The sequence below is a fragment of the Theobroma cacao genome, chromosome 9, assembly GCF_053813885.1.
Source record: "Theobroma cacao isolate CCN51 chromosome 9, ASM5381388v1, whole genome shotgun sequence".
NCBI lineage: Eukaryota > Viridiplantae > Streptophyta > Magnoliopsida > Malvales > Malvaceae > Theobroma > Theobroma cacao.
Window position 1 is genome coordinate 42,802,584 of NC_142647.1, and position 21,049 is coordinate 42,823,632.

A 21,049-nucleotide genomic window follows, 5' to 3' on the forward strand; every position below is an offset into this window, starting at 1 on the left:
ATATTCAGTCGATTCACTAACAGCTTCAAATTTCCTTTTTTGACTTTGATTTTTTTCTGTGTTTAGTTGACCCTAAACATCAAAATTTAAATAAAGTCAAGAACTTACCTTATAAATAATAACTAAATCAAGCCATAAGATACATAATAGATTACACTTACATGTCGCATTGGACAATTTGACCTATTGTGTCCTTCTTGCCGGTAAATCGTGCATTTCATTATCTTTCCCACCCTTGACATCTTTTTCTTTGGCCCTTCACTTTCTTCTTTTCTCTTCTCCCTCTTCAGTAGTCCAGCAGATCTCTGGAGATATGGAGGGTAGACAACCTCTACATTTTCTTTAGGCCAAAACATTGGGCCCCTTACAGGACGAAGCAGTTGTTTAGAAGCCTTAAGGTATTCAGTCTTTTTTAAACACTCTGCTATAGGGTCCTCTCCCTCATAATAGATAGTGCTGATGGCATGCTGGCATGGCACTCCACTAATGTCCCAAGCTCAGCAAGTACATGTCCTATGCTGCAAAGACCCCATGTAAGTCTCCCTTACCAACTTTTCAGGATTTTCCCAAAATACTTCATACAAATGGGCACTATTCGAATCCACTTCCCATTTTGCTGCTTGCCCCATAGACTTATCTAATTTCATTAGTATCCGAGGACCATACTCAGTACTCCACTTCATGCCATATTCCCTATTCTGAACCAATCGCTCTATGATATAAAGTCTAATATACTCAAGCATGCTGATGACTGATTTGCCTCTTGCTCCTATAAGTACTCCATTAAAGGTCTCACACATATTGTTCTCAATAACATCACACTTGGAGAAATCGGAGAAGAATGCTTGACACCTATGCACGGCATCCCAGTTCTGAATCAAGTGATTGTATGCAGCCTCATTCATGGCACATAGAAGTTCCATTTGCTTCTTGAACTCTGTCTGGTTTGGGGATTTAGCGTGGCGCCAAAATTGGAACTTTAAGTCTTCATCTTTGAACTTCTTCCCGTACTTTGCGTAGATGTGTCGTGCACACATTCGTTGTTCAACGAAGGGAAGAAGCTCACTGATAGCACTTAAAAGACCCTACAACAAAAAAAATAAATATGGTAAATAATGAGAAGATATACATTAAAGATTAATTGTGGACAATGAGCGTACTGTTCTGAAAGTTCATGCATAGATGGCAGCCTATGCATGAGTTTAGGAGTTGAAATTTATGATTTTCATGGTGGAAAAGAATGATGACATAATTTGCAGCATGTGTTTATTTATTTCAATGTAAAAGGTAAACACTCAATTCATACAAAAGATACACGATATACATACAGTACATAACATTTAATAGTCTTATTTATTATTTTATTTAAAAAAATACCTTTTACATGTCGCTGATGATGGTCCATCCCATTCCATCTTCGATGCCCAAATCAACACATAAGAGCTACAAAAACCATTTCCAATTGTCTTTGTTCTCGACACCACTAACCACTGCCTATGTAAGAGGGAACATTTGGTTGTTCCCATCTCAGCCCACAGCAACCAAAAGTTGTCCTTTCACTAACCGCTTCAAGAAAAAACCATCCAATCCAAATATACGTTTGCAACCTTTTAAAAAATTATTCTTTAATGCCCCAAAGCAAATATACATTTGGTGGAAAACTACAGCCTCATCTGGTGCAGACCTCTCCACGTCTATTTTAATTGTTGACCCCACATTTCTCTCTAAAAGCTCATCAGCATACTATCTTGATCTGCTGAACTCCTCTACATAATTATCTCGCACTTCCTTCATCATTGATAACTTGACTCTTCTGGCCTTTGTCAGACCAATTGCCACACCTAGCTATTTTCTCGCCAACATTATGATTTGTCTTTCCCTTAGGAACGACATCCTGATAATATCATCTTTCAACGCATTAGCCAAAACCCTTGATGTCACTCTCTTATTCTTAATTATAGGTAAACAATTGTGTGTTTTGAGATAGGTTTTCACTTTGAAGGAGTTATCATTCTCATACTTTGAAGCTAATATCTTCCACTCACATCCAATTCTAGCACATTTAGCTCTAACTCTGACCTTGTCATTTTTTGTTAAAAATGAAAGAAAATCGCTTAGCCATACTAAACTCAAACAAAATAGCTTTGAAATGTCTCGGATCCTTGAAAGATTGGCCCACAAAGAAGTCTGATATCGACTAATTGAAATTACCAAATGGTCTACTCGACCTGACTTTGTGCCACATCAACTTCAGACCAGAGCTTGTAGAAATGTAACTCCTTGGGTCACTAAACTCAATATAATCACTATCATGTTCTACTGTTGATTGTCCAATAGTCAGGCCTCCATCATCTCCAATAGCTTCAGATTGGCCTTCAGTTATTTCGAAAAGGCCACTAGAAGCTTTAAATTGGCCTTTAGCAAATTCAGATGGGCAGCTAGCAACTTTAACTTGGCCTCTAGCAATTTCAGATGGGCCGTTAGCAGCTTTAAATGGGCCTCCAGCAACTTCAGATGAGCCACTAGCAGCTTTAAGTTGGAGTCCAGTACCTTTTGATGGACCTACAGCTGTTGATTCAGATAGCCTTTCATCATCTAATTCCTCTTATGCAACAACCTACAACCTATCTCTGTTTGCATTAAATTCTCTAATTTTCTCCCTAGCCATTGCCAACTCATCATCCCCTTTATCACTTAACCATGTTGTATCAAAATAATCTTCATTTAATCCTTCTTCATCTTCATTTAAACGTTCTTAATGTCGATCTTCATTATCCGATGATAGAAACTCCACATCATCATTGAGTGATTCAGGCATTGGAGTACCATGTTGAGTATTCTCCCCATGCTCAACATAAACAGCAAGAAGACCCTTCTCATTAAGTAATTCGCACAAACTATTCACACTTTGATCATCTAAAATTGCTCTCAAAGCATTCCCATCCTTATAATATAAGCCTTTAATCAATCCTATATCATATTTTAAAGCCTTTACCAGCTATAATAGAGTCCAATAACAGATGGTATCAATGTTTGGTATATCAACCATCTTCCTCTTCCCGTTCCTATATGCAAACTTGGGTTCATGAACTAAGATCCCTCCACGATGAAAGCATAATTGAAAGCGATTGTTATCTGCGTGATAAAGTCGAAACACCCAATCAGCATACATTAAAACAAATACAAATCTAGTATCTGACCATGAATTGAACATTAATAAACTTTGTAAGCGAATTAACGGTGTGGCGAATAGAATGCTGAGTAATAATGCAGGAAAAAATTAATCAAAATAATAGACACTGGAATGTACTACATCTAAAAAATATATAGACTTAGGCATGGCCAATTAAAAGTTATAGGTAAACAGATCCAAATAAATACTAAATCCAATCAATTTTGTTCCAATCACATCTTCACATGTCAAGTTCACTTACTAGTATGTTTAGAGGGTCATATTGTAATGTTCTATACACACTCTAAGATATTGCTGTCAACCATGTGTTCTAAATGGATAATTTATTTTATTTTATTTTCAATAAATCATACTTCTGTTTATGTGCCCTAACCACCATAAAGTACCAACATAAAGTCATATAACATGCCAAAGTTGGAAACTGAATCAAAGTGTTCCTGGTCCATTACTTTTTGCCTATAGTCTGTCTTATCTAACAAATCAGCCTTAATAACAAATTAAAAAAACAAGGCCAAATCAGCATATGTTAAAAACACAGCCTAATACTATAAACAAATACATCAGCAATAATAAAAAATGAAACAACAAAACCATATATCAGTAAACCCTAAAACAAAACCTAATACTATCCATCATCAACATTTTGAATCCATACCGTGCTTGTCCAGACCAGCAGCCTTTTCCTTTTATTTTCCTCTTTTTTCTCTCGATTTTATTCTTTCTCTCGAGCTCTCACCCATTAGCTTTCTCGAATCAGGTTTAGGTTTAGTTTTTAGGCTAGGTTTCAATATCAGCTTAGTTTAGTATGAAGGTTGTGTTTCACTCCCCTTTTTTTGTTCTCTATTGATCTCAATTGGCCAGAATATTAAAAGTTAATGGCTCCAGCATGGATAACGATTACTTTAGGGTTTAGCCACTATTTAGGGATAATTATCGAGGTTAAGGAGAAATGGACCCTATAAGCTAAATCTCAACCCCCACACCATCTAATCAAAATGGTGACGTGGGATTTTTCTTTTATTAGTAAATTTTCTCGTTCATTTTCGTCCTCATACATAATAAATTTTTTCACATTAGTCTCTACATCGCTGCCATACCCAATCTGACAATGATGTGTCACTGCCACGTCATATCATCAGGTGACATGGAATCACCACATTATCATTTGTTATGATATAGGACTGCCACATCATTCAACCCCTTACACATTCGTTTCCATGTTAGCCAAGTTTGTCATGTAAGCACCACGTCCGGTGTTCGGGGGAAGGACTAAATTAGAGAAATTTCCAAAATTAGGAAACAAAACTGCTCTGATCCAATTTTTAATCTAAGGACTAAATTGAACGAAATGGGCCAGTACAGGGACTTCCCACCTCTTTTGACCCTTTAGTTACAACTTTTGCAATTTACGAATACACATTCATTTGAAATTATTCAACTCTTACCGAATTTACCTTTTATTTAAATTTACTTAAAATTTCTTATAAACCGATTTTATTTAAATTCAAATACCACAATCAAATTCTGCTAAATTTAATTTTCAATAATTCATTTCGAAACCCAAAAAAATATTAATAAAATAAGATAAAACCAGTAAACTTAATTTTTGTCAAAATGATAAATTAATTTACATATTCTACAATTGTTTAGGGGATAAATGAAATGAATAATCAAATAATATATTTACAAAATTAATAAAAAAATAAAGACTCATCCACAAGATGAAACTAGCAAACACAAAATATAAATGAATGTAAGAAACTGCAAAAGAAAATTGTCAGAAAGGTATTGCACATGGCTCATAACATTTAGTTACGCAGACAAGTTGTCTTCATCCACAACACACCCTACGTTTTCAGACATTGTCCTACGTATTGGACAGTTGTTGCTGTGTGATCGGTTTGTCTGCAACTTGAACATGTTTGCGGTCGTCACACTCGTGGAGGCACCGATTGAGTAGAAGATGGTGCCAAATTTGTGGATGGAACCGCAAATGGGGATGGGAAATTCTATCTATTATGCCTGTGCCTCTTGATTGCGAACATCTCCATGCTCGACTGCTTTCACCAGCCGGTGGGATCCTTCTCCTCATAAGTCTTCCCGCTTGGCCTCGTCAAGGTGGTTGCAACACAACAATTTGTTTCACATGAGGGGGGATGTCCCACTCACTATGATGCCTTATAGAGCAAATGGACCCTGCATAGCCCTCCACTAAAACGGTTATCTTGTAGTAGTCAGCACAAAATTCAATGGCTTCACGTTTGCATTTACTGAAAAATACAATAAACTCAATGTTCAAGCACAATGTAAATGCTATCTCAATTAGGGTTCAAATAAGAAATAAAGATATTCTGACCTTATTGTTGCAATGGCATGGTTGCATGGTAGTAAATCTGTTTGGAACTCACAACATGAACACGTCTTCTTAGACAGGTTTACAAGTCCATCCATCTTCCCGTCTTTAACTTCAAACTCCATTCAATTTATAGGTTTAACTACAAAGCGATGTGCATCATTGAACCGTTTGCTCACCTGCCTTGTAACCCAAGGGTTGAGGGCGTGGTCACCTTGACGGCCTCCTCGTACCAGTCATGAAACCAAAGCTAGAACATGTATCTGATGAACTCGATCAAAATAGTGATTGACATTTGTCTTGCATGCTTCAAGCATGAGTTAACACATTATGTACTGTTGGATGTCATGAGTTGGTATCGCCTTGACGGTGAACATGCATGTGCCCATCTCTTAGGTCCTATTCTCATAAGGTCAGTGTGGGCTTTCGCGTGAATCTTCTTCAGCTGGTTCATATGTTTGTTGAAATCGGAAACCTTATAACAATCTCACGCAAGGGTGAAAATCATAGAAAAGTCATCGCACTTGAACTTGTTTTTAAAGTTTTTCTTCAAGTGGTAACTGTATAAACCGTGGTGCGCTTTTGGGTATGCATTTTGGATTACTTTCTTAATGCCGAGATGATGATCAGAAATTAACATAGTGTTTCAGGACAACCAACCGCATCACGCAGCTTGCTAAGAAACCACGTCCACGACTCTTCGTCCTCAACATGGTCGATGCCAAACGCAACTGGATATACGCACTCATTCACATCTTTGCATACAGCGACAAATAGAACACCCTTGAACTTGCCTTTCAGATGTGTCGCATCTATTGCAACCGTAGGATGCATTACATCCCTAAACCCCCGAATACAAGCCCCGTATGACCAGAAACAATATTTGAATCTTTCTGCCTCATCAGTAGCCATTACAGTGACTGTGTCAGGATTTTTTTGTTCCAACATATAAAAATACGAAGGTAATACTTGAAATGACTCCTCCGAGGGACCAAAAATAAGCCTCTCCGCATACTCCTTCGCTTGCCAAGCCATACCATACAAGCATTCCAATCCCCACTGAACCCTCATCTCACCAATTATGTCCTTAGGTCTCAATGCTACTCCATTAGCTTGAAGCTTGTGTGACATAAGTTCACCAATTATCTTCACACTCGTGGTTGGAAATCACCCTTGCAAACCATCGACAGTACACGTGTGTACTTTGTGGAACATCCGAACTTGCCAATATTCTCCTTCAAGTAACTTTGTTGCACATACACCGAACTTGCATGCCTTGTCCTTGCAACCAACCTCATAACGACCTTTACATGACCTTTTTACTTTTATCCCAAACTACTATTTTAGAGCCAACATGTTCAAAACTCGTTTCAACTCAACTTTTGAGGAAAACATTCTTCCTCTATATAAGCGATCATCGGCACATGTCGACTCCTCAGTGGTAATTGTTTGGAAGGAGAACCTTTTTGCCCCTATAATTATTCATGTACAAGATATCCCTGCATTTCCCCTTTTCTGATAACTGTCATCGAACAATGTATCAAGGGAACGAATTCTGTTCTCACCAGCGATGGGGTTATTGTATATGAGGTCATCACATTAAACATCTTCTACATTAACACCTCCAACAACTTCCGTTTTGCCTTCAACATTTTGCAAATTGGAATGTCACTGTCATAAAGTCAGTCATTATCTAAACTGTCATCATGCCTTTCATTAGACCCATCATCTGAATTGTCATCAAATCTATCTTCGTCGGTAGGGAAAAAATACTCATTTCCCTTCTCAGATGCAGAATTATCATCGAGCATCACAGTGTCACCCTTTAACGTCATAGTGTTGTCCTCAAGTATTGTATTGTCATTTGAAAATGGCATTACACCCTCTACAGTTTCACCTGATCGTTGCATTTGTTGGAGAAAAGCAAGTAATTAGTTTGATGCACATCCATATCGAAATTGTGCAACCAACTATTCTGTGAATGTCGTCTGTCTATTGGGCTACACAAACTCTTGTGCATACGTCAATTGCCATTATTGTGGGTTACGGACTGAATGTTGTGATATATGTGAAGCATTGTAAATCTCATTTTCATTGAGCTGATTACCATGTTGTTCAGCTTCTTCATGTGACATAACATTTGTTTAGCGTCCCTTAATGCTGACATACACAGCCGAAACATTCCTCTGTTCTAGCAGAATTAATCCAACATCCTCATCGTCCTTGATAATTGGGCGTGATATCTCTTCGAGTGTACTGATCAATGCATTTAACTCAATCTCATCAATTTCTGAGTTTACCCTAACAACATCTTCAACCAGCTTCATCAAGCCCGCAAATGACAAATCACTCCTAACTCCACGCATTCGTGACTCACCACCCTTGTAAATGCCATCCACCCATTAACCACCATGTCTTATCACAAGTCGCACAATTAGAACCCCACTAAAATTGATGAGAACAAAAATTTGTCAATCATTTTACACATTACATGCCCTGTTCAAAATTTTGTCAGTCATGTTGTTACACCTCATGTTTAAAATATATTACACGCCATGTTTAAAAATGTTACACGCCATCTTAAAAAATGTTACACGCAAGTTCAACACTATGTTATCTATACGCATTGTTCAAAAATGTTACATGCATGTTCAAAAATTGTTACATGCCTTGTCAAAAATGTTACACACAAGTTCAAAAATTGTTACACGCCTTGTTCAAAATTGTTACACGCAAGTTCAAAAATGTTACACGCCATGTTCACAACATGTTACATGCCATGTTAAATAAAAATGTTACATGCCATGTGCTAACACATGTTATTTCAGTATATTTTTCACACTCCATCTGCTTTATAGATGCATGGCGTGTAACAACTCTGGGCAATGTGTTGCAACAATAAACCCAATAACATACCTTGATGTCATCTCTGCTATAGGGTCTGTTTATCGACGACAATATGTCAGATGTCAACAGATAGACCACAGCACTAGGGATGTCAAGGGGTACCCTATCCGGTTACACCGGGTTAGGGTACTCCATAAAAGGGTTCGGGTAGGGATTTTACTACCCGAATCGGATTCGGGTAGGGTTCAGGTACCACCCCTTGGGTACCTGTTACCCAAACTCGATTACTATTTATAAACATTTTATTATTATTTTAATAATTAAATTAAAAATTTACAATTTCTATCAACTTTACAAGCAATTTTTTTTTTGTTAAAAACTAACAAATATATGAAAAGTATGGTTACTCTAATTATTAATATGATGACATTAATATATTTAAATTAAAAAACTATTAAATTGTTAATTATGTTTAAATAATTTGAATATTATATCATATTATAAAGGAATATAATTACTATTATATATATACTTTTAATATACAATATTTACTTTCTATTTTGTGTTAACATTACAAAAATTATGACTTATAAAATTATTAATTATAATATATATACTTAAAGAAAGCTTTTGAAATTAGAATAGTTTTGGAACCTAAATGTTTTTTTTAATTTCATGAAATTAAGAACAAATTCTTATAATTAATTAAATTAATTCATGAAACTATTATTATTAATTAACTTGTAATGTCTTTTAATATATATAGTTTATATATTGTGTTAATTTATAAGAAATATAATTACTATTTTATATATTAAAATATTTTTTATATATGCGTGTGTGTATATATATATATATGTACTTTAAATATAAATATATTTACTTTTTATTTTGTATTAACATTGTAAAAATTATAACTCATAAAATTATTAATTACAGTATAGATACCTTTGTTGATATAAACTAATAACATATCAATCTAAAGAGAAGTTATGAGATTAGAAAAGTTAATTGGGTAATTGGGTACCCATGAAGAAGATTTTAATAATTTTTTTATTTAATTGAGTATTTAAACGAGTTAGGGTAATTATAGGGTAGTAGGAATGTATTAGGGTTAGGGTTAAGGTAGTAATTTTTAAATTATTCGAGTAGTTAATAGGGTTAGGGTAGTTAATTTTTAATAGGGTACTACACAGCACGATGACGATGGTGCTCGAAAGAGAGTTGACAGAGCTCATACAGTTTAGAGAGCTTAGAGAGCTAATGATGATAATGCTTAACATGAGAGTTGACAGAGTTGATACAGTTCAGAAAGCTAAAAGAGAAAGATGAAAGACCGCAAACAGTTGAGCATTTATTTATATTTTTTCTATGGCGGGAGGGAGATATCGAGAGCTTAATTTGCCACGATGTTTTTAAGGGCATTTTGGTCTTGGCAAGAAACATAAAACTTTATATGGGTGATTATTTCTGAAATCACCTTATGAGAAGACCTATTTCTCACAATTTCCTTTAAAGAAAACCCAGAATTTGTTCCATTATGATTGAAACATTCCGTATTCGATTGTCATCCTTCACAAAGAAATTTTCACACTTCAATTCGCCTCTCCTTATTATGAAAATGAAAATACTGAGATTTAAGGTTTCGACCTCTTTTTTCGAAGTTAGGGATTAAGGGAAAAAATTTGAATCCATTAAGTGGTTATGTAGTTCTTGTAAGAGACGGCAAAATGAATTCAAACTCAAATCTGTGTTTTAAAAAAACTTAATTTAAATTTTATTAAATTCAAATTTATTAAAAGTTAAAGACTCGAATTCAGAAAAATTCAAATTTGAAATTTCTCTAACTTATAATGATATAAACTCGCAATAATTTAAATTACACAATTTAAACTTGAGACTAATCCAACCCAAAGTTGTATAACTCAAACTTAATACTAAAAATGTAAAATTTAATTTTTATTCTAACCCAAGCCTAGCCCCGACTTAAACTTGAGACAACTCAAGATCAAAATTTAAAACTTCAAATGGACTGAACCTGAAATTATCCAAATTTGGAACAATCGGAATCTGAAACAATTTAAATCCATTATAATCCAAATTAGAATAACTTGAATCCAAAATGATCCAATTCAAATCACACCAAAGCTATTTGTCTGCCACCTCTATTTTTGTATATAGAACTCTATCTTTTGATGTTTGTTATTTTTGTATATAGAACTCTATCTTTTGATGTTTGTGCTTAAGAGTTTGTTTTTTTTCTGTAACAAGTTTTTTTTATATCTTTTGTTAAAAAAAATTACTTATCCAAAAACAAAACAAATGCTCATTAAAAAAAAAAGAAAATACTGTTATAAAATATAATTTGAAAGAATAAATAAAGATAACTTAAAAGAAGAACTAAAGAAAGAGACGGAAGAAAATAACTATAAAAGAAAGTATTTAGAGGGAGAAAGAAGATCTTATTCAAGTGTGTATTTACAAATGAAGTGATAGACTTATTTATAGACTAATACCCCTTATCTAGATAAAATTTACAAAATGAAAATAATACTAAGGGATTAGATAGATGGATTAAATTCTAATCTTAATCCAATCTAATTTACATCCAAATCGATATATACATAACATAAATGGATATTTACAAAAATATTCATAATACTTCCCTTTGAATATTCATTGTATTAAGAATACGCTTCATTAAAATCTTACTAGAAAAAAACTTCATGGGAAAAATATCCGAATGAAGAAAAAAGAGTACATAATTCTTTTTAAGAATACATTTTTGAAATATTGTCTCATTAAAAACCTTCCAAATAAAACCTAGTAAGAAAAACCTTGATAAAAGAAAAGAGTACATTGCGTATTTTGCTCCTCCTGATGACTACATTATTTAAGATATTTAAAATAGCGCATTTCGATCGTTTATACCAACTTTTCAAATGTTGTAATAGGAAGGACTGTGATGAACAAATCTGCAAAATTGTCACTTGAACAAATTTGTTAAACACTAATATCATCATTTTCTTGGAGATTATAAGTGAAGAAGAATTTTTGCGAAATATGTTTTGTTCAATCACCTTTAATGTATCATTTCTTTAATTGTGCTATGCAAGCAGCATTATCCTTATATATCATTGTTGGAATTTCCTTTTTGGTAAACAAGCCACATGTTTCTCAAATATGTTGAGTTACAAATCTTAACCAAACACATTCACAACTTTCCTAGTGAATTGCTAAAATTTCTGCATAGTTAAAAGAAGTAACAATTATAGTTTGTTTTACAAAACGCCATAAAATAGTTATACCTCCACATATGAAAAAATAACATGTATGAGATTGAATAATATTCTGAAACTACGTAACTAATTAAATTTGATTTTGATACATTTGAGTAATATAAGCCAATATCTATTATTCCTCGAAGATATTGAAGTATATATTTGATTCTATTCTAATGTCTTTGAGTTGAAGAAGAATTATATCTTGTTAATAAATTTATAGTAAATTATATATCAAGTCATGAATTGCTAACAAGATACATTAGTGCTCCAATGGCACTGAGATATGGTACTTTAAAACCAAGAAATTCTCTACCATCCTTATAAGGTCAGAAGGGTTTTTTTTTTTTTTTACTTTTAATGACCGACCAATCATTGGTGAACTCAATGGATGTGTTTTGCTATATAATTTGATTGATGGATAAAAATTCAATTTGCCAAATACTCAATTTGCAGATTTAAAAAAGCTTGAAGGTCTCGTATCTCAAATTCTTTTTTCAAGTAATCCACAACTTTGATAGCTCTTCAAGAATTTTAATAATATTTAGGTCATTAACATAAATAACAATTATCATAAATTTATATATGAATCTTTTTATAAAAACACATGAGTATATAGAATCATTTTTATAACCTTTTTTCAACAAATATTCACTAAGTTGATTATACCACATGCGTCCGGATTACTTTAATCCATATAAAGATTTATTTAATTTAATCGAATAAATTTTCCTAGAATTCAAATTTTGAGCTCCAAGCAACTTGAATCCTTTAAGGATTTTCATATGGACATCGTTATCAAGTGAGCCATATAAATAGGCTACAACTACATTCATTATATGCATTTCAATTCTCTTATTTATTGTCAGACTAGTTAATATAGAATTGTTGTATCCACCACAAAGAATATATCTCTTCATACTCAATATTGGGTCTTTGGATAGAACCTTGGGATACAAGCAGTGCTTTATATCACATAATCTCATTTTTCTCATTTCGTATTTGCACAAATACTCATTTATATCCCACTGGTTTGACACCATTTGGTGTACAGACTATAGGTCAAAAAACTTCATGTTTTGCAAATGATTTCCACCTTAATTGCATATTTCCACATTGGCCAATTATTTTTATTTCTACATTCTTCAACAGATGTACGTTCAAAATTTTCATTTTCCTTAATAATATTAAGCACTATATTGTATACAAAAATATCATTGACGTTTATTTAATTCTGGTTCCATCTTTTTCCATTATAACATAATTTATTGAGATCTATTTATTTTCACCGATTTCAATTACCTGAATTTCTTCTAAAATTTTACTAATTATGTCAAAAGTCTCTTCTAGAGTTTTTGTTTTCTCTTTTTGACTATCTTCTATATTTGTTCCTTTTCTCTTTCGAAGATTTTATCTTCAGAACTGATTGGTCTCTCACGCTTTTGGCATGCCTTGTCCTTTATGGACATCACTTTTAATGGGAGCTTTTGCAACTGGTATATAAAATTTAGTTATTCTCTTTAAGTCAGTAAATACGTCTAGCAATTGATTTGTTATATTTTACAAATAAATTATATTTTGAACTTCAAGTTCACATTTATTTGTGTGAGGATCAAAACTAAATAATAATAATACAGTCCAAGATATTTTTTTTTAGCTGTTTATTTTCTCCCCCTAATGTTGGAAAATTTGTTTCATCAAAATGACAATCAACAAATCTTATCGAGGGTTCGAGATATGTAATTATAGATGTAGATTTGTATCCAACATATATTACTAACCTCATTTAAGAACCCATCATTATGTGTCGTGGAGGAGCAATTGGAACATATACCGCACATCTAAAAATTTTAAAATGAGAAATATTTAGTTTTTGACTATAAACCAATTATATAAGGAAAAATTTATAATAACTCGTTGCCCCAATGTGTACAAGTACTACTGCATCCAAAATGGCACGCCCCCAAACAGAAATTGGGAGTTTAGATTTTATAAACAATGGTCTTACAATCAGTTGGAAGTGTTTAATAAACGATTATGTTGAATCGTCTTGTGCATAAACATGAGTAATATGATGTTCAATAGTTATTCGAACTAATATACAATATTTATTAAAGGTTTAAGATGTAAATTCACCAACATTATAAAGACAAATAGTCGTGATTACATAATTAGGAAAATGTGCTTACAATGAATGATTGCAAATGGCAAATTGCAAGCTAATAATAAGCACATGTGACCATCTAGCTTATGCATCGATTAAAATTATAAAATATTTAAATCATTCACATGATGGTTGTACGAGTCACATATATCACCCTGAACATGTTTTAAAAAATGTAAGAGATTTACTCTCAACTTTAACTAATGATGGCCTTATAATTAATTTGCCTTCAAAGCAAGCAGCACAAGAAAATTCATTAAATTGAAAAATCTTTTAGTTTTTCAATGCATAACTACATGTATTTTTAAAATTTTTCTCATCATTATTGATCCGAAATAGCTTAATTGGTCATGCCAAACATTAAAATTATTAATAGACTTCTGGTTTACTAAAGTATAAGTTTCAATTATTTTAATATTTGTGTAGTACAATCTAGAGAACAAAACAGGTAATTTTTTTTTCAACATACATGTGAGACCCTGTCAAGCTCGATTAAAAGACGGTATTGTATCGAGTGGTACAACTAAGTTAAATCGAGCCTTGAACTAGTTCAAATAGAAATTCTAAGAGGAATTTGAAAATTTTAAAACCAACAGAATGGTTTAGAATAGTGATTTGGAGTTCAAGGTCCAGTTTGGAGTCCATCAGAAAATTGACCAATTAGGGACAAAACGGTCATTTTACCATTTGATGATTAAATGGAGATTTTTAGCCAAGATTTGATCACATTTGACCAAGAATAATTATATGAAATATAATTATGATTATTGGAGTATAAAATGATGTTTAGTAGTGAAAAATTGTGATTCCCGGTATTTATAGAGTAGAAGGGCAAAATGGTAATTTTGCCACTAGTGGACTAAACGAAAATTTTTTTAAACAATTTTTGCCCCATTTGGTTAATATTGATCAATAGTAGTGTTATTTTAGGTTGAAAAGTAGAAATAATGAGATTCCGGTACATTTCGGAGTATAAGGGCAAAATCGTAATTTTTTTGTCTCGGGGGCAAATCAGTAAAATTTTCGGCCCAGCACTTGTCAAGACCAAGGGATTTTAATTGTGGTAGGATTGGATAAATACCAGAATATTTGTGGTGGAAAATTAAGAAGAAAAAGTCAAAAAGTTAAAATTTTGGCCAATAAGCATGTGACACATGGCATGCTTGATTATTTTATTATTTTCTATAGAAATCAGCCCATTAAATCCCCAATTCCCTCACCATATTCGGCCTAGACATCCAGCAACCAGAAAAAAGGAAGAACAAAAGGAAAAACAAGAAAACCTAGGTGGAAATTCAAAGAAAAAGTGAAGAAATCAAGGAAACAAGCTAGGTAAGTTAAAATTTCTTTAATTCTCCTTGATACCTAGCTTACCCATGCTTTTGTTCTTGATTTCCATGGTTGAATATTGAGTTATCATGATGAATTCAATTCTGAAAAATGGGTATGGAAGAGGAATTGTTGTTGGAATAATTTGATTTTAGACTATGTTAGTGTTTAGAGATAGTTAAGCATGGTTATGAACAAAAACACTAAAGAAATATTTAATTTCTCTAGGGTTCCTTGTTGGCTGAACCATGAGGGCTGAATATCAATGGGGGATTGTTTTTATTTCAAGGAAAATGGCATGGAAAATGATGAAGTAAGGTGAAACGGTTATGTAGAAAAAATTCGATGCTAGTACACCAAATGACCAAATTTTTTTTCTATAAGGAATTGTGAGGGTTCTAATGCTGAATTTGGCTTTATTTAAATGTATGTGGTAAATTAAGGTATTAGAGGAGAAATGAATTAATTTAGAGGTGATTTGGACACAATCGTCGATTAATCGGGTGATCGGTCGAATTTAATCGATACCGTGATTAAGCGGTAATCGGGTATATTTGTGCATTTACATATCAAGCATTAGTAGTTTAAATTAATTTATATCAATTTAGGGACAATATAGTAAATTCCTCGACTTGGTTATTTGTCAAGGTGGTGAGACGTCCGGAAAAGGCAAAGGAATTACGCCTGAGGACTATTAGTCAGAGTTCACCCGGAATCTGAATTTTCGACACCTGTGAGTGGACTGCCTATCAAAATTGTTTTGGGAATATGACTGTTTTGAACAAAGTGTTTGAATGATTTTATGCAATTTTTCATGAAAATGAATGCCTTGGGAACAAGCTTTTGAGAAAAGGTTTATGTTATGAAATGTGGTTATTATGGATTTCTATGTGGCTGCATTATGTTGATATACATATGTGCTTGAATATAATGTTGTGTAATTATGTTGACTCGGCTATGTGCGAGTAGGGAGTGTGCATAAGCCGAGGATGACCCGGTTATGTGCGAGTAGGGAGTGCGCATAATCCGGTGATGACCCAGCCATGTGCGAGTAGGGAGTGCGCATGAGCTGGTGATGATGATGATGGGTTGGTGAGATGATGATGATGGGTATATACGTATATATATATACATATGTAAATGTGTGTGATATAGCAAATTGATGGACAATGATTTATGGTTGTAATGTACGTAAAATTTGACACATTATACTTTGAGAATTTTCATGAATGTTAGGTTGATTTTATTAGTTTAGTAGGATGGCTTTTGTTGAGTGAGGAAAAATGTTTATCTTGTTGCCTTGTTTTCACTGCATCGAAATTCATGCTCGCTGTAGCGAAAAAAAACTCTGGGGTTTGGAGGGGTTTTAAATAGGAATGAACTAAATTGCATTGTTTGAAACAAGTGCATCATGATTTTAAATTTTTCCTAATTGTTGCTTGTTCCCTTCCTTGTTCACTCACTGGGTTTATACTCACCATTTTCAAATTCATGTTTTCAGATCACGAGGTAGCCGATAATTAGGACGAGGTGTCCTTGTAGATCTGTGTACATCTTCTGGTAGGTGTCTCGGCATTCGGTAGCTGTATATCCATCCGAGTCACTCCGCTGGAGGTCGAGTATTATTTTGTTATGTATAGATGAACTTAAATGTAAATTTTAAAAGAGTAATGCCAGTACGAGTTGGCAATGTGTATCACTATTTTGACTCAAAGTCATGAAATACGACTTAATGATAATAAATAGAATCATAAGTAAAATAAATAATAGGCTTGCTTGGGTTTAGTGGATTACGTCCATTGGACCCATGCGCCGGTCATGACCCGGAATTTGGGTCGTGACAGTATTGGTATCAGAGCCCTAGGTTTGTCTAGGTCCTAGAACTTCCTTTTTGTTAGTCCAGCGGAGAGTCGGGTCTTTATGTGGGAACTTCAGTTGTAAAGTGTGAACCGCGGCACATTTTACAACCAAATGACCGCATAGATTCCCTATCTTAGAAACCACCTGTTGCTTTAAGTATGATTATAATATGTGTTTAATAACAGGCGTTTGCTTTTGTCTAGGTAAGAATGCCGCCTAAGACACGAGCCGCCTCAAGACGGGCAAGGGAGCAAGATGTTCCCATTGAGATGGCAGATAGACCACGGGCATCCACCCAGAGAGGCCGAGGTAGACGTGGCAGGGTCACTAGGCCGGTGGGGTTGGATACGCCTGTGAGTAGGCAAGAAGAGGGACAGTCCTCAGGTGATGTAGATAGACACCCAGCTAGGGGTATTACTATTGAGGATTTGGCGGCAGGCCTACAGGGAGTTAACCGGGTTGTAGAGATGATGGCGACCCGCATGGAAGATATACAAAGGGTAGTAGAGGGGAGACCTACAGTACAAGAATCCCCTAGCTCCCAAGGACAGGCCGATCACCAACATCATGAGGAGGAGAGGGGACATCTAGATATTTCTCTTCCTGACTTTCTCAAGCTTAAGCCTCCAACATTTTCAGGGTCTGATGCATCGGAGAAACCCCAGGTTTTCTTGGATAAGATGGAGAAAATTTGTAAAGCCTTGGGATGTTCTAGTGTTCGGTCAGTTGAGCTAGCCGCCTTCCAATTAGAGGATGTGGCGCAGGAATGGTATAGCTCTTTATGTAGAGGCAGACCGACTAATGCAACACCGTTGGCCTGGAGTGAGTTCAGTGTAGCCTTCTTAGATCGATTCTTACCACTCAGTGTGCGTAATGCCAGAGCTAGAGAGTTTGAGACTTTGGTACAGACTTCAAGCATGACGGTGTCTGAGTATGACATCAAGTTCACGCAGCTAGCTCGTTATGCGCCCTATCTCGTTTCTACTGAGGAGATGAAGATTCAGAGGTTTGTGGATGGGTTAGTGGAGCCATTATTTAGGGCTGTGGCATCCCGAGATTTCACTACCTATTCTGCAGCAGTGGATCGTGCTCAACGCATCGAGATGAGGACCAATGAGAGTAAGGCTGCGAGAGATAGAGCAAAAAGGGGCAAGACAGAGGGTTATCAGGGCCGTAGAGATTTCAGCAGTGGTGGTTCATCTTCTAGCCGTCAGGGTCCACAGAGGGACTCACGGTTACCGCAGCAGGGGAGTGACGCACCTGGTGCTAATATTAGGGTGGGACAGAGAACCTTTAGTTCTAGGAGGCAGCAAGATTCTAGACAGAGTAGTCAAGTCATTCGCTCTTGTGATACTTGTGGGAGACGACATAGTGGACGGTGCTTCCTTACTACAAAAACTTGTTACGGGTGCGGTCAACCTGGGCATATTAGGAGGGATTGTCCGATGGCACATCAATCACCAGATTCTGCTCGTGGTTCCACTCAGCCAGCTTCATCTGCTCCGTCAGTTGCTGTCTCATCTGGCCGGGAGGTTAGTGGATCGAGAGGTAGAGGTGCGGGTACTTCCTCTCAAGGCAGACCATCTGGGTCCGGACATCAAAGTTCTATTGGTAGAGGCCAAGCGAGGGTGTTTGCTTTAACACAGCAGGAGGCTCAAACATCCAATGCCGTGGTCTCAGGTATTCTCTCCGTTTGTAATATGAATGCTCGAGTACTATTTGATCCTGGTGCTACCCATTCTTTTATCTCTCCATGTTTTGCATCTCGGTTGGGTAGAGGTCGTGTTAGGAGAGAGGAACAATTAGTGGTGTCTACTCCTTTAAAGGAGATATTTGTGGCCGAGTGGGAATATGAGTCATGTGTAGTGCGAGTCAAGGACAAAGACACTTCGGTGAATCTAGTGGTGCTAGACACCTTAGACTTTGATGTAATCTTGGGGATGAATTGGTTATCACCCTGTCATGCTAGTGTGGACTGCTATCATAAATTGGTTAGATTTGATTTCCCCGGTGAACCATCATTTAGTATTCAGGGGGATAGGAGTAATGCTCCAACCAATTTGATATCGGTCATATCTGCCAGAAGATTATTACGACAGGGTTGTATAGGTTACTTGGCTGTTGTAAAGGATAGTCAGGCAAAGATTGGAGATGTAACTCAAGTGTCGGTGGTGAAGGAGTTCGTGGATGTATTTCCTGAAGAGCTACCAGGTTTGCCTCCTGAACGGGAGGTTGAGTTTTGCATAGATTTGATTCCCGACACTAGACCTATATCCATACCCCCATATAGAATGGCACCTGCAGAGCTTAAAGAGCTTAAGGATCAGTTGGAGGATTTGTTGGATAAAGGTTTCATACGACCTAGTGTATCCCCATGGGGAGCACCAGTGTTATTTGTGAAGAAGAAAGATGGGTCACTTAGGTTGTGCATTGATTATCGACAGCTTAATAAAGTGACGGTGAAGAATAAATATCCTCTCCCAAGGATAGATGATTTATTTGATCAACTACAAGGAGCACAATGTTTTTCTAAGATAGATCTGCGATCTGGGTACCATCAGTTGAGAATCCGGAACGAAGATATACCCAAGACCGCATTTCGAACAAGATATGGGCACTATGAGTTCTTAGTGATGTCATTTGGGCTCACGAATGCTCCTGCAGCCTTTATGGATTTGATGAACCGAGTGTTCAAACCTTATTTGGATAAGTTTGTAGTGGTGTTTATTGATGATATTTTGATATATTCAAAGAGTCGAGAGGAGCATGAGCAGCATCTTAAGATAGTGCTCCAAATTTTGAGAGAACATCGATTGTATGCTAAGTTCTCCAAGTGTGAGTTTTGGCTCGAAAGTGTTGCATTCTTGGGGCATGTGGTATCTAAGGAGGGGATACGAGTTGATACAAAGAAAATTGAAGCAGTGGAAAAATGGCCAAGGCCAACATCAGTTACGGAGATTAGAAGCTTTGTGGGTTTAGCTGGCTATTATCGTCGCTTTGTGAAAGACTTCTCCAAAATAGTTGCCCCTTTGACTAAGCTGACACGTAAAGATACAAAATTTGAGTGGTCTGATGCTTGTGAGAATAGTTTTGAGAAGCTTAAGGCATGTCTCACCACAGCTCCAGTGTTAAGCCTGCCGCAAGGCACAGGGGGTTACACGGTGTTTTGTGATGCATCGGGGGTTGGTTTAGGATGTGTATTGATGCAACATGGGAAGGTGATTGCGTATGCATCTAGGCAACTTAAAAGGCATGAGCAGAATTACCCCATACACGATTTGGAAATGGCAGCAATCGTGTTTGCCTTAAAGATTTGGAGACATTACTTGTATGGTGAGACTTGCGAGATATACACGGACCACAAAAGTCTGAAGTATATATTTCAGCAGAGGGATCTTAACTTACGGCAACGTAGATGGATGGAGTTGCTAAAGGATTATGATTGTACTATTCTTTATCATCCCGGTAAGGCCAATGTAGTGGCGGATGCCTTGAGTCGAAAATCAATGGGAAGCTTGGCACATATTTCCATTGGTAGGAGATCTTTGGTTAGAGAGATCCATAGTTTGGGAGACATAGGTGTGCGTTTGGAAGTTGCGGAGACAAATGCTTTGTTAGCACACTTTAGAGTGAGGCCTATTTTAATGGACAGGATTAAAGAAGCACAAAGTAAAGATGAATTTGTGATTAAGGCCTTAGAGGATCCTCAGGGTAGGAAAGGAAAAATGTTTACTAAAGGCACAGATGGAGTGTTGAGGTATGGAACCAGACTTTATGTGCCTGATGGTGACGGGTTGAGGAGAGAAATATTAGAGGAAGCTCACATGGCAGCTTATGTGGTACATCCAGGGGCTACAAAAATGTATCAAGATTTGAAAGAGGTGTATTGGTGGGAAGGACTTAAGAGAGATGTAGCTGAGTTTGTCTCCAAGTGCCTGGTTTGTCAGCAGGTTAAGGCCGAGCATCAAAAGCCTGCAGGGCTACTACAGCCATTACCAGTACCCGAGTGGAAGTGGGAACAT

General features: G+C 35.8%; 1 long non-coding RNA gene across 1 annotated transcript; it reads left to right on the forward strand.

The window, feature by feature from the left end:
- The first annotated feature begins 15,061 nt into the window (after positions 1-15,061).
- Positions 15,062-16,807, forward strand: LOC148760991 (uncharacterized). Its single transcript, XR_016028268.1, has 3 exons — positions 15,062-15,170; positions 15,816-15,900; positions 16,669-16,807. It is a non-coding gene; the product is annotated as an uncharacterized LOC148760991 (long non-coding RNA).
- The last annotated feature ends 4,242 nt before the right edge of the window (positions 16,808-21,049 follow it).